This window comes from Cebus imitator, unplaced genomic scaffold, assembly GCF_001604975.1.
Source record: "Cebus imitator isolate Cc_AM_T3 unplaced genomic scaffold, Cebus_imitator-1.0 Scaffold38, whole genome shotgun sequence".
Lineage (NCBI taxonomy): Eukaryota > Metazoa > Chordata > Mammalia > Primates > Cebidae > Cebus > Cebus imitator.
Genome location: NW_016107353.1, coordinates 8,702,701 through 8,714,118, shown reverse-complemented (window position 1 = coordinate 8,714,118; position 11,418 = coordinate 8,702,701). Strand labels below are relative to the sequence as shown.

Genomic DNA, 11,418 nt, shown 5'->3' with positions numbered 1-11,418 from the left:
AAAAAAAAAAAAAAGAGTGAGGAAATCAATAAAGTATGTTACAGCGTAACCCTTTACCTCAGAGTTTTTTTAATTTTTTTTTTTTTTTTTTAAGAGACAGAGTTTCACCAAGTGGCCAGGCTGACCTCAGGTGATCCGCCTGCCTTGGCCTCCCAAAGTGCTGGGATTACAGGCGTGAGCCACTACACCTGGCCATATCGGTTTTTAAAAAATAAGCAAAGCCTCCCAATCCCAAAAAATAGGAACATACCTTCATCACACCAATTGGTACTTTATTTCTTATTCTTGAGGTTAGATTCTAAACCCTAAAGATATCCAAACTAGTATTAGATCTACTTATCTATAGCCAGAGACAGCTTCTATCATGGTGTCCTTAGCAGCCAAGATTATTAAAATGTCTTTTCTCCAGGAAGATCCAATAGGAAAATATGATTAGGCTCCAACCATACCTCACACTCCATTCAAATTGACTGGATAAGCATAATGTAAACAGAACATGTTTTCCAAACAAGAAAAATCCTATGAGGGAGGGGAGGAGGGGAGAGGAAGTGTTCAGCCAGTGCTCAGAGTGAAACCGAGTAATAACAATTTCATTCATCTTCACACATCTTCAGGGTGCATGTTCATGGAGTAGTTTAGGAATAAATCCATGGCTTGTGGAGTACTCAGATACCAAGTGGTCTACTGTATTACATTATGGTTTTCCCCAGCAGTTTCCAAGGCAGGCTCCAAGTCACTGGCAGGAGAATTTGACTGGAACTGCATGCAGGACTGCAGAGATTCCTCTCCACAGTTATAGAAGGGACTGTTGCAGGCCTGAGTATTCCAGAAGTGGGTGCACCAGGTCTGAGTGCACCAAGTCTGAGTGTTCCAGGAGTGGTTGCTCCAGAACTGGATGTTCGGGTCTGGTTGCTCCAGGTTGAATTGCTCCAAGTCTGGTTGCTCCACATTGGAAGGTTCCCAGCCGTGTTCACCAGGCGTCCCTGCTGGTAGGAAGAGTAGAGGCTAGGGTAAGTGGGTGTTGAGGCCTGAGTCACATCATTGGTATTCTTTGGCCAGTCGTTTTTCTGCCACCTCTTAGATTTCATTCTCTGGTTCTGGAACCAGGTCTTCACCTGTTTGTAGCTGAGGTTCAGGATGCTGGAAAGTTCTTACATCTGCTGAAGGTTGAGGTATTTCTGTCTCTGAAATCTATCATTGAGTACACACAGCTGGGTGGAAGAGAATACAGTTCTGGTCTTCTGTTTCTTGACTGGGACCTTGTCTTCCTTTGTTGTGGTGCTACTCTCTGCAGCAGTGGGTTGTTTGCCTTTGGGGCTGGTGGAAGAATCAGGGCTCTCCTGAGTAAGCAGATCCATGGAGGAAGGAAGAGGGGAGAGAGTCTTTGTGTGAGGCATCTCAGCAGAACACATTTGCAAGGATGGATAATTTTCTTCAGGCTCACAAATCACAGGCATAGGTGAAGATTCTCCACAGTCAGATGTTTCAGAGCAAACAGGCTTGTGGACAAACTGGATCCATACTCATGTTATTATTGGGGAAGAGGAGGATAGAATTTAAGACTTGGACTGGAAAAAAGGCCGGGGCAGACTTAAGACTTTTTTCTGGAAGACTTTAGAGAAATATGACCTACAGAAGCGAAAGTATCAGGAAGTTGGGATGAAGTGAATCACCTCGGCAGTAACTGGAGGCCGATTGTCTTATTAATACTTCACCGTCTATGACCAGGTTGTAGTCTTTATTCTATTGATTATTGCTGTTTCTCTGAATAACGCTCACTGGGTATAGCAGACCCTAACACATGCAATATTTTTGTTTGTTATTGGAAGTCCCTCTAGAATCCTCCACTTGTATGTAAGATGCCCCTTGGTATAAAAGATACGGCTCAATCTTTACTTCTTCCACTGTCGCTTAGCCCATATAGGGGGTGATGCACCTCATAGCTCTTACTACTGTGACCTCTCACCCAATGGACAGCCTTCTTCGATGGAGCATCAAAAACATAGTATCAAGTTCATAATAATGGGAATTATAAATTTAGACAGTTATTAGAAATTATTACTTCTCATTACTTGTGAGCTATGAATTGCATTTTGAAAACAAAGTTTTTCAGTTGTACGATATTTGAAGCCTTTGTGAAGGATCTAATACTTTATAGACTGAAGTGTAATCATAATGAGTGGGATAGGATAGTTTTATTTATTTATTTTTTTATTTATTTTTTGAGATGGAGTTTTTCTCTTGCTACCCAGGCTGGAGTGCAATGGCGCGATCTCAGCTCACTGCAACCTCTACCTCCCTGGTTCAAGTGATTCTCCTGCCTCAGCCTTCTGAGTAGCTAGGATTACAGGTGTGTACCACCACACCCGGCTAATTTTTGTATTTTTAGTAGAGACGGGGTTTCTCCATGTTGGTCAGGCTGGTCTTGAACTCCTGACCTCGGGTAATCCACCTGCCTCAGCCTCCCAAAGTGCTGGTATTGCAGGTGTGAGCCACCGTGCCTGGCCTATTTATTTTTTTTAGACAAAGTCTCATGCTGTTGCCCAGGCTGGAGTGCAGTGGCATGATCTTGGCTCATTGCAGCCTCCACCTCCCGGGTTCAAGCAATTCTCCTGCCTCAGCCTCCTGAGTAGTTGGGACTACAGGTGCACACCACCACACCCGGCTGATTTTTTGCATTTTTAGTAGAGACAGGGTTTTGCCATGTTGGCCAGGCTGGTGTCAAACTCCTGACTTCAGATGATCTGCCTGCCTCAGCCTCCCAGAGTGCTAGGATTACAGGCGTGAGCCAACATATCTAGCCAGAAAGTATGAAGTTGAATTAAGTTGTGGGGAAAAATTCTTACCTTTGCTTCTAATATATAATTTTATATAGTATTTCAGCTAGGAATACTGCAAGGAGATGGATTATAAATAGAATGAATGAAATACGTCTGTGTGAACACCAGGGGTTAATATTATTTATAAGTACTATTGTATTAATAAGATCTTCCTGCTTAAGTTGCGAGAGACAGAAATCTTGAAATAGCTTAAGAGAAGCAGGGGTTGGATGGGCCCTGTGGCTCATGCCTGTAATACAGCACTTTGGGAGGCCGAGGTGGGAGGATCACCAGAGGTCGGGAGTTCGATACCAGCCTGACCAATATGGAGAAACTCTGACTGCACTAAAAATACAAAATTAGCCGGGCATGGTGGCATATGCCTGTAATCTCAGCTATTCAGGAAGCTGAGGCAGGAGAATCTCTTGGACCCAGGAGACGGAGGTTTCAGTGAGCCAAGATCATGCCATTGCACTCCAGCCTGGGAAACAAGAGCAAAACTCCATCAAAAATAAAAAAAAAAAAAAGAAAGAAAAGGAAAGCAGGGGTTCTAACAATAAGCATTTATTTTCACTCAATTGTTGTGGGTTGGTTAGGGCCGGCCGACCTATGCTGAACTCACCTAGGTGGTGCTGCTGATCTTGGCTGCAAATGTATCTGTGAGTGGTTGGTGGTTGACTGACAAAGGCAGAGCCTGGCTAGGTGGTTTAGCTCAGGTGGCTCTGCCCCACATACCTCTTATCCTGTTATTGATACCTACAGACTAACCTGGGCATATTTTTCTCATGGAAATGGTGGAAGTGCAAAACAGTAAGCCCAGTTGCACAACTACTCATCAAACCTTTGATCATGTCACATCTGCTATCATTCTATTAGCTAAAGCAAGTCATATGCCAAGCCCAATGTCAGGGGCAGAAAAGTATACTCCATCCATGGAGATGAGAAGAATGAATCTCTCTGAGCAATAATCTAATCTATCAAAAACATAAATATAACTGAATCAAAAGTTTCACAAAACAATTTTTACCAAGTGGTTTGTGATGCATGAAAATATTTTCTATTTCATTTCATATTAATTTGCTGGTTAACACTCACTGCATTGATTTCACAACCCTTCAAGATCTTTAGTTTGAAAAACAATGCCCTAGACAAAAACTGATTCAGACACGCATGATCTGCATCTTAGAAGCATCGGCTGAGTACCAAACAAAAATAATTCCGATAGTTCTCTCTCTAGCCTCATTTAACTAGGGTAGGATGTTGGTGTGGGGATATAGGGAGTTGCATTAGTGTTATTCTAGTCAATGTTACTCAAGTCAATGTTACTCAAGATGTAGTCCACAAACAAGCTAGATCACAGATAGGTACCAATCCACAAACTTCATTACCAGTCCTCAGTGAAATAAGAGACCTTTGCCAGAATGTAATTAACACACTGCTTCTTTCATTGATGAGGTCTTGCTTAAAAAAAAAAAAAAGAAAAAAAAAAGCCAGGTAAATGAAACTGCACGCTAATTGACATAGTTGCTTTACACTGTGATGAAAGCTCCTTATCTCAATCTGACTAGTAACAGACAGTTCACAGACCAGCACTCTGAGTAGCATCATCTAAGGAATGCCCAGAATCTTCTAGACAGGAATCTCCATAAAATAGTTATCTTGTGGATCTGAGACAAAGGAAGAGTGTTTTGGCGAAGTAGATTGTTAGGCATTTTATAAATATTGTAGGGGAAGCAAACAATAATGAGAAAGGGGACCAAGAAATAAGAACAGAGAAGGACTAAGTGATAGAGCAAGATTTTGGAGAATGAAGAGGAAATAGGGACAAGGTGACTAGATCGGTCAGAATAGGAGGCAGTCAGTATACCTCCTCCCCTGAGACTAGAGAAAACCAAAAAGGGGACACCTACCAATAAGTTTCTAGGTAGTGATGTTGGACAGTGGAGCATTTCTCTTTTCTACAATTTTTAGTTTTTAGTTTTTATTTTTGCTTTTTTGAAGTAGAGTCTTGCTCTATTGCCCAGGCTGGAGTGCAATGATGCGATCTCCGCTCACTTCAACCTCTACCTCCCGAGCTCAAGCAATTCTCCTGCCTCAGCCTCCCAGGTAGCTGGGATTACAGGCACCTGCCACGACACCCAGCTAATTGTTATATTTTTTTCTTTTTTTACATACGAGGTTTCATCATGTTGGCCAGGCTGGTCTTAAACTCCTGACCTCAGGTGATGCACCTGCCTCGGCCTCCCAAAGTGCTGGGATTACAAGCGTGAGCCACTGTGCCCAGCCTAATTTTTATATTTTTTTTGTAGAGACAGAGTTTCACCATGTTGGCCAGGCTGGTCTCAAACTCCTGCCCTTAAGTGATCCGCCTGCCTCTGCCTCCTAAAGTGCTGGGTTTATAGGCATAGGCCACTGCGCCTGGCCAGACTGTGGAACATTTCATGCCTGATGGTATCACTCTTCTCAGTGAAGTAAGAGGAAAGGCCATTTGCTGAAAGAGCAGAGAAGGGGGTAGGTTTTGAGCAACATATTTGAAAGGAGCAGTGAAGTTATAGAAAACTTCATACTTTGCTCTATTTTTGTCTTGTTACTGCCATTTTGTAATTGGGGAGATTTGAATTAAACTACATTTATTTAAAATCCCAGTAAGGTTGTACCAATTTATTCTATTTAAAAAATATTTTTCTATTTAATGTAAGAAATTTTTCATCATAACCTATGTACTTCAGAGCAATTTCTTTTTCCAAATATTTTGTTATAAAAATTAGCAAACACAGCTGAAGCAGTGGCTCATGCCTGTAATCTCAGAACTTTGGGAGGCCGAGGCAGGCAGATCACCTGTGGCCGGCAGTTCCAGACCAGCCTGACCAACATGGAGAAACCCCATCTCTACTAAAAATACAAAATCAGCTGGGCGTGGGGGCACATGCTTGTAATCCCAGCTATTTGGGAGGCTGAGGCAGGAGAATCATTTGAACCCAGGAGGTGGAGGTTGCAGTGAGCCAATGTCGAGCCATTGCACTCTAGCCTGAGCAACAAGAACAAAACTCTGTCTCGAATAAAAAAAAAATTATCAAACACACAGGAAAGTAGAATTATACAGGGAGAATTAATTTACCCCCCACCTGGATTCTATAATTTATTTTTATTTCAATTTTTAGGAAAGCTTTTAGGAAATGATTATAAATTTTTTTCTTTTTTTTTGAGATGGAGTTTTGCTGTTGTTGCCCAGGCTAGAGTGCAGTGGCATGATCTTGGCTCACTGTAACCTCCACTTCCCGGGTTCAAGTGATTCTCCTGACCCAGCCTCCTGAGTAGCTAGGACTACAGGCACATGTCCCTATGCCCAGCTAATTTTTTGTATTTTTAGTAAAGACTAGGTTTCACCATGTTGGCCAGGATGGTCTTGATCTCTGGACCTCGTGATCTGCCCACCTTGGCCTCCAAAATGCTGGGATTACAGGTGTGAGCCACTGCACCTGGCCTATAATTTTGTTTACCAAGTTAGCAGATACTTGTGAAGACAATGGGAAGCAAGTTATTTCTAAATCAACAGGCTAGATCCTAAAGTTCTCAGCCTGGTTTTTATTCAGCATTCTGCAGAGAAACAGAACCAAAAGGAGACATTATATATATTATGTGTGTTATATATAATATATATATAAAATAGGAAACTGGCCCACATAATTATAGAGACTGGTGAGTTCCGAGATCTGCAGGGTGAGTCTGTCCGCAAGGTGCAGACCCAACAGAGCTGATGGTTTACTTCTGGTCTGAGTCAGAATAGCTGAGAACCAGGGGGGTTAATGCTGTAGATCCTGATTGAAGGCTGGTTGGCTCTTGACTCAGGAAGAGCTGATGTCTTAGCTCAAACAAATGCTATTAGGCAAAAAGAATTACCTCTTACTCAAAGGAGGGTCAGCTTTTTTGTTCTATGGCCATACCACCCTGAATGTGCTCAATCTCATCTGATATTCTCAATTTATTGGATGAGGACACCCACATAATGGAGGATAATGCACTTCACTTAGTCTTCTGATTTAAATGTTAATCTTACCTCGGAACATCCTCCCAGACACACCCAAAATTATGTTTGACCAAATAAATACCTGGCTCCCTTTGGTCCAGTAAAGTTGACACATAAATGTAAACATTGGCCGGGGGCGGTGGCTCACACCTGTAATCCCAGCACTTTGGGAGGCCAAAGCAAGTGGATCATGAGGTCAGGAGTTTGAGATCAGCCTGGAAAATATGGTTAAACCTTGTCTCTACTACAAATACAAAAATTAGCTGGGTATGGTGGTGTGTGCTTGTAAACCCAGCTACTTAGGAGGCTGAGGCAAAAGAATTGCTTGAACCCAAGAGGCAGAGATTGCAGTGAGCCGAGATCGTACCACTGCACTCCAGCTTGGGCAACAGACAGAGCGAGACTCTTTCTCAAAAAATAAAAATAAATAAATAAATAAACAAACATCATAGCCTCTCTATGTTATGGCTTTTTAGGAGAATGGTAATTATCACCAGTCTATATCTCAGGAAGCTCCTTCTACACCTTCACCCATGAAAATCACTGAAACACTGTTGTTTCTGGAAGATGTGCCATATTTATCTTGTAGTTTTGTGGATCCACTGAATATCCTTAGGGGTTTAATAACTCACTGTAAATACTGTCATGGGTTGCTTAATGACAGGGAAATGTTCTGAGGAATGTGGTGTTGGGCAATTTCATCACACAGCGGCCGGGCCCAGTGGCTCCTGCCTGTAATAGTAGCACTTTGGGAAGCAGATGGATAATGAGGTCAGGAGTTTGAGACCAGCCTGAACAACATGGTGAAACCCTGTCTCTACTAAAAACACAAAAATTAGCTGGGTGTGGTGGCACTTGCCTGTAATCCCAGCTACTTGGGAGGCTGAGGCAGGAAAAGTGCTTGAACCCAGGAGGCAGAGGTTGCAGTGAGCTGAGATCATGCCACTGCACTCCAGCCTGGGCAACAGAGCAAGACTTTATCTCGAAAAAAATTTTTTATATATATATATGTGTGTGTGTGTGTGTGTGTGTGTGTGTGTGATATAAAAGATTAAATAAGAATACTGCACCTTTATAAGGTCCTTACCATGAGTGGAGCTTGCAGACCAGAAGTTGCTCTGGGTGAGTCAGTGGGTGAGTGTTGAGTGACTGTGAAGGCCTAGGACTTGCTGTACACTACTATAGGGTTTATAAACACTGTCCATTTGGGCTACACTAAATTTCCTTCTGGAATATCTCCTGAAGGAGTTAACATTTTTTTAATAAATAGAAGGAGTACACTCTAAAATAACAATAAATGTACAGCACAGTAAATAAATAAACCAGTAACATAGTTTTTTTTTTTCATCATTATCAAGTATTATGTGCTGTACATAATTGTATGTGCACACTTTTATACAACCGGCAGCTCAGTTCAGTAGGTTTGTTTTTCTCCAGCATCACCAAAAATAGGTGAGTAATTGCAGTGTGCAGTGCACTACAACTTACTGTGGCTACTTACCCCCTGCAAAACCACAAGCCATCACATGTTTGCCACCGAATTATAAACCAAGCTTCTAGCTCCCTTTTCCTCACAGATGTCTATGTCATCTACTGTGGAACGATAGTGGGGCAGGTTCAGTCTTACTTCCCCTTAAGCTGCCCACCCAGGATCCGTTTAGGTGTCTGCATTTTCCGTAGTTCACCTGTTTCTTACTGCTCTCTGAACTACTGGCCCGAGAGGAAATCTGGGTCATAGTATCCTTCCAGGAAGACATAGGACTGGGGAAGACTATCTCTTTCTTCAGCTTACCCAGGACCACCAGTCAGACTATGCAGGTATATGTGAATCTCATTACTGATGGGTTGGCCCACTTTTTTTTTTTGAGACAGAGTCTCATTCTGTCTCTAGGCTGGAATACAGTGGTGCGATCTTGGCTCACTGCAACCTCTGCCTCCCAGGTTCAAGCAATTCTCCTGACTCAGCCTTACTACAACTTACCATGGCTACAACATAATTGGGTGATAGGAATTTTTCAGCTCCTTTATAATCTTAAGGACTACTGACTGGTAACGGTGGCTCATTCCTGTAACCCCAGCACTTAGGGAGGCCAAGGCGCGCAGATCACTTGAGCCTAGGAGTTCGAGACCAGCATGGGTAACATGGTGAAACTCCATCTCTACAAAAAATACAAAATATTAGCTGGGCCTGGTAGCACAGACCTGTAGTCCCAGCTACTGAGGAGGCTGAGAGGTGGGAGGATCACTTGAGCCCTGGAGATCCAAGCTGCAGTGAGCTGTAATCACGCCACTCCACTCCAGCTGGGGCTACAGAGGGAAACTCAGTTTGAAGAAACAAAAACAAAAACAACTTAGGGACTACCATTGTATGCTAACATGTTTATGCTGTCCATCCTTGACCAAAACATTGTTATGCAGCACATGACTCCTTTTTAAACAAGGCTCTTATGTAATTGTATTTTTTTTCTACAAACACACATAAAGCAATTTTAAATCCCCGTGGAACAGAATGGAATATGAATACACATACAATTGTTTATACCAACCAAATGTTCAAAAATTTAAACTATTTTTCTTTTTCTTTTTTTTTTTGAGATGGAGTTTCACTCCTGTTACCCAGGCTGGAGTGCAATGGCGCGATCTCCGCTCACTGCAACCTCCGTCTCCTGGGTTTAGGCAATTCTCCTGCCTCAACCTCCTGAGTAGCTGAGATTACAGGCACGCGCCCCCATGCCCAGCTAATGTTTTGTATTTTTAGTAGAGACGGAGTTTCACCATCTTGACCAGGATGGTCTCGATCTCTGGACCTCGTGATCCACCCGCCTCGGCCTCCCAAAGTGCTGGGATTACAGGCTTGAGCCACCGCGCCCGGCAGTAAACTATTTTTCTTATAAATCGAAAGCTTTGTTTTAAGTTGGGTTTTAAGGTTACCTTGTTCTTCATTTTATTCTTTCCTACTTATTAATAAAACACACATTTTCTAGTTCTTAAATATTTTTTCCTACTTTTTCATAATTTCTTAGTTTGAAGGAGCAAAAAAGTCACAGACTAACTCTGAAGAATCTATAGGCTTTAAAATTAATTCCAGCATTTATCCCATGACCATGTATCTAAACTTAACTGTGAAATATTTGGGACCCAAAAATGAATGAGGCATAGTCCATTGCTTTAAGGGGCTCATAACTTTGTAAAAGAGACTTGCCAAAAGCATCATCCTGGAATGTCAGAGTTCTTTTTGTTCAATCACACCAGATTTCAGGCTTCCTCTTACTAAACAAAAATTCAACAAAGCTGAAAGAAGTATTCCCCCATTGTAATTAATACAATTAATTCCCATTTTATATATATTCAAGGATTTTGTGCTCCAACAAAAGGACACAAAGAAATACATTTTTTTTTCTTGTGAGAGAAAGAGTCTTGCTCTGTCACCCAGGCTGGAGTGCAGTGGCACGATCTTGGCTCACTGCAACCTCCACCCCCCAAGACTGAAGTGATTCTCCTGCCTCAGCCTCCCGAGTAACTGAGACTACAGGCACCCACGACCACACCCGGCTAATTTTTGTATTTTTAGTAGAAGCGGAGGGTTTCACCATGTTGCCAGGTTGGTCTCAAACTCAGGTGATCTGCCTGCCTCTGCCTCCCAAACTGCTGGGATTATAGGTATGAGCCACCATGCCCGGCCTTTAATACATTTTAAATTTAAAGATTAAACATTAAGTACAACTGAAAATTATAACAATTTAAATATTAAATGTAAATCATCAGTCTAATATGGGTTGTTGGCAGATAAACAAATGAACTAAGCTAAATGCTATCTAAAATAAAGAAAATGTAATACATGTATTACCAAAAAAAGAAGAGCCGGGCAGGGTGGCTCACGCCTGTAATCCCAGCACTTTGGGAGGCTAAAGCTGACAGATCACCTGAGGTCAGGAGTTTGAGACCAGCTTGGCCAACATGGTGAAACCCCATCTCTACTAAAAATACAAAAATTAGCTGGGCGTGATGGCGGGTGCTTGTAATCCCAGCTACTCAGGAGACTGAGGCAGGAGAATCACTTGAACCCGGGAGGTAGATGTTGCAGTGAGCTGAGGTGGTGCCGCTGCACTCCAGCCTGGGTGACAGAGACTCAGTCTCAAAAAAAAAAATCTTTTTTTTCAAAAGTTGTTTCTCTAAGTGTGTCGATTGGTTATTATTAGTGAACTTATTTTTGTGCAAATTTTTCCTGCTGCTGAAAAAGCTGTTCGTGGTTCTATAATAGCTGGAAAAGAGTAACAGTCAAATCCCAGATGGAGAGGGAGAGGCAAGCACCATGTGCTGGAGCTGAGGTATTGCCGGGTTACGCCAATGGGAAGCTGGAAGAATGCACAGAAAACTGGTCATCACAGAAGCGGTTGGAATAAAAGGCGAGGTGAGGCCAAGACACTCTGAAGTGTGGCTGGGCGTGGTGGTTTATGCCTGTAATCCAAGCATTTTGAGAGGCTGAAGTGGATGGATTATTTGAGGTCAGGGGTTTGAGACCAACCTGACCGACATGGTGAAACCTCATCTGTACAAAAAGTACAAAAATTA

At 42.4% G+C, this 11,418-nt stretch overlaps 1 pseudogene; it reads right to left on the bottom strand.

The window, feature by feature from the left end:
- Window positions 1–600: 600 nt before the first annotated feature.
- LOC108302140 lies at window positions 601–1,527 on the bottom strand (annotated as a pseudogene).
- Window positions 1,528–11,418: the final 9,891 nt, after the last annotated feature.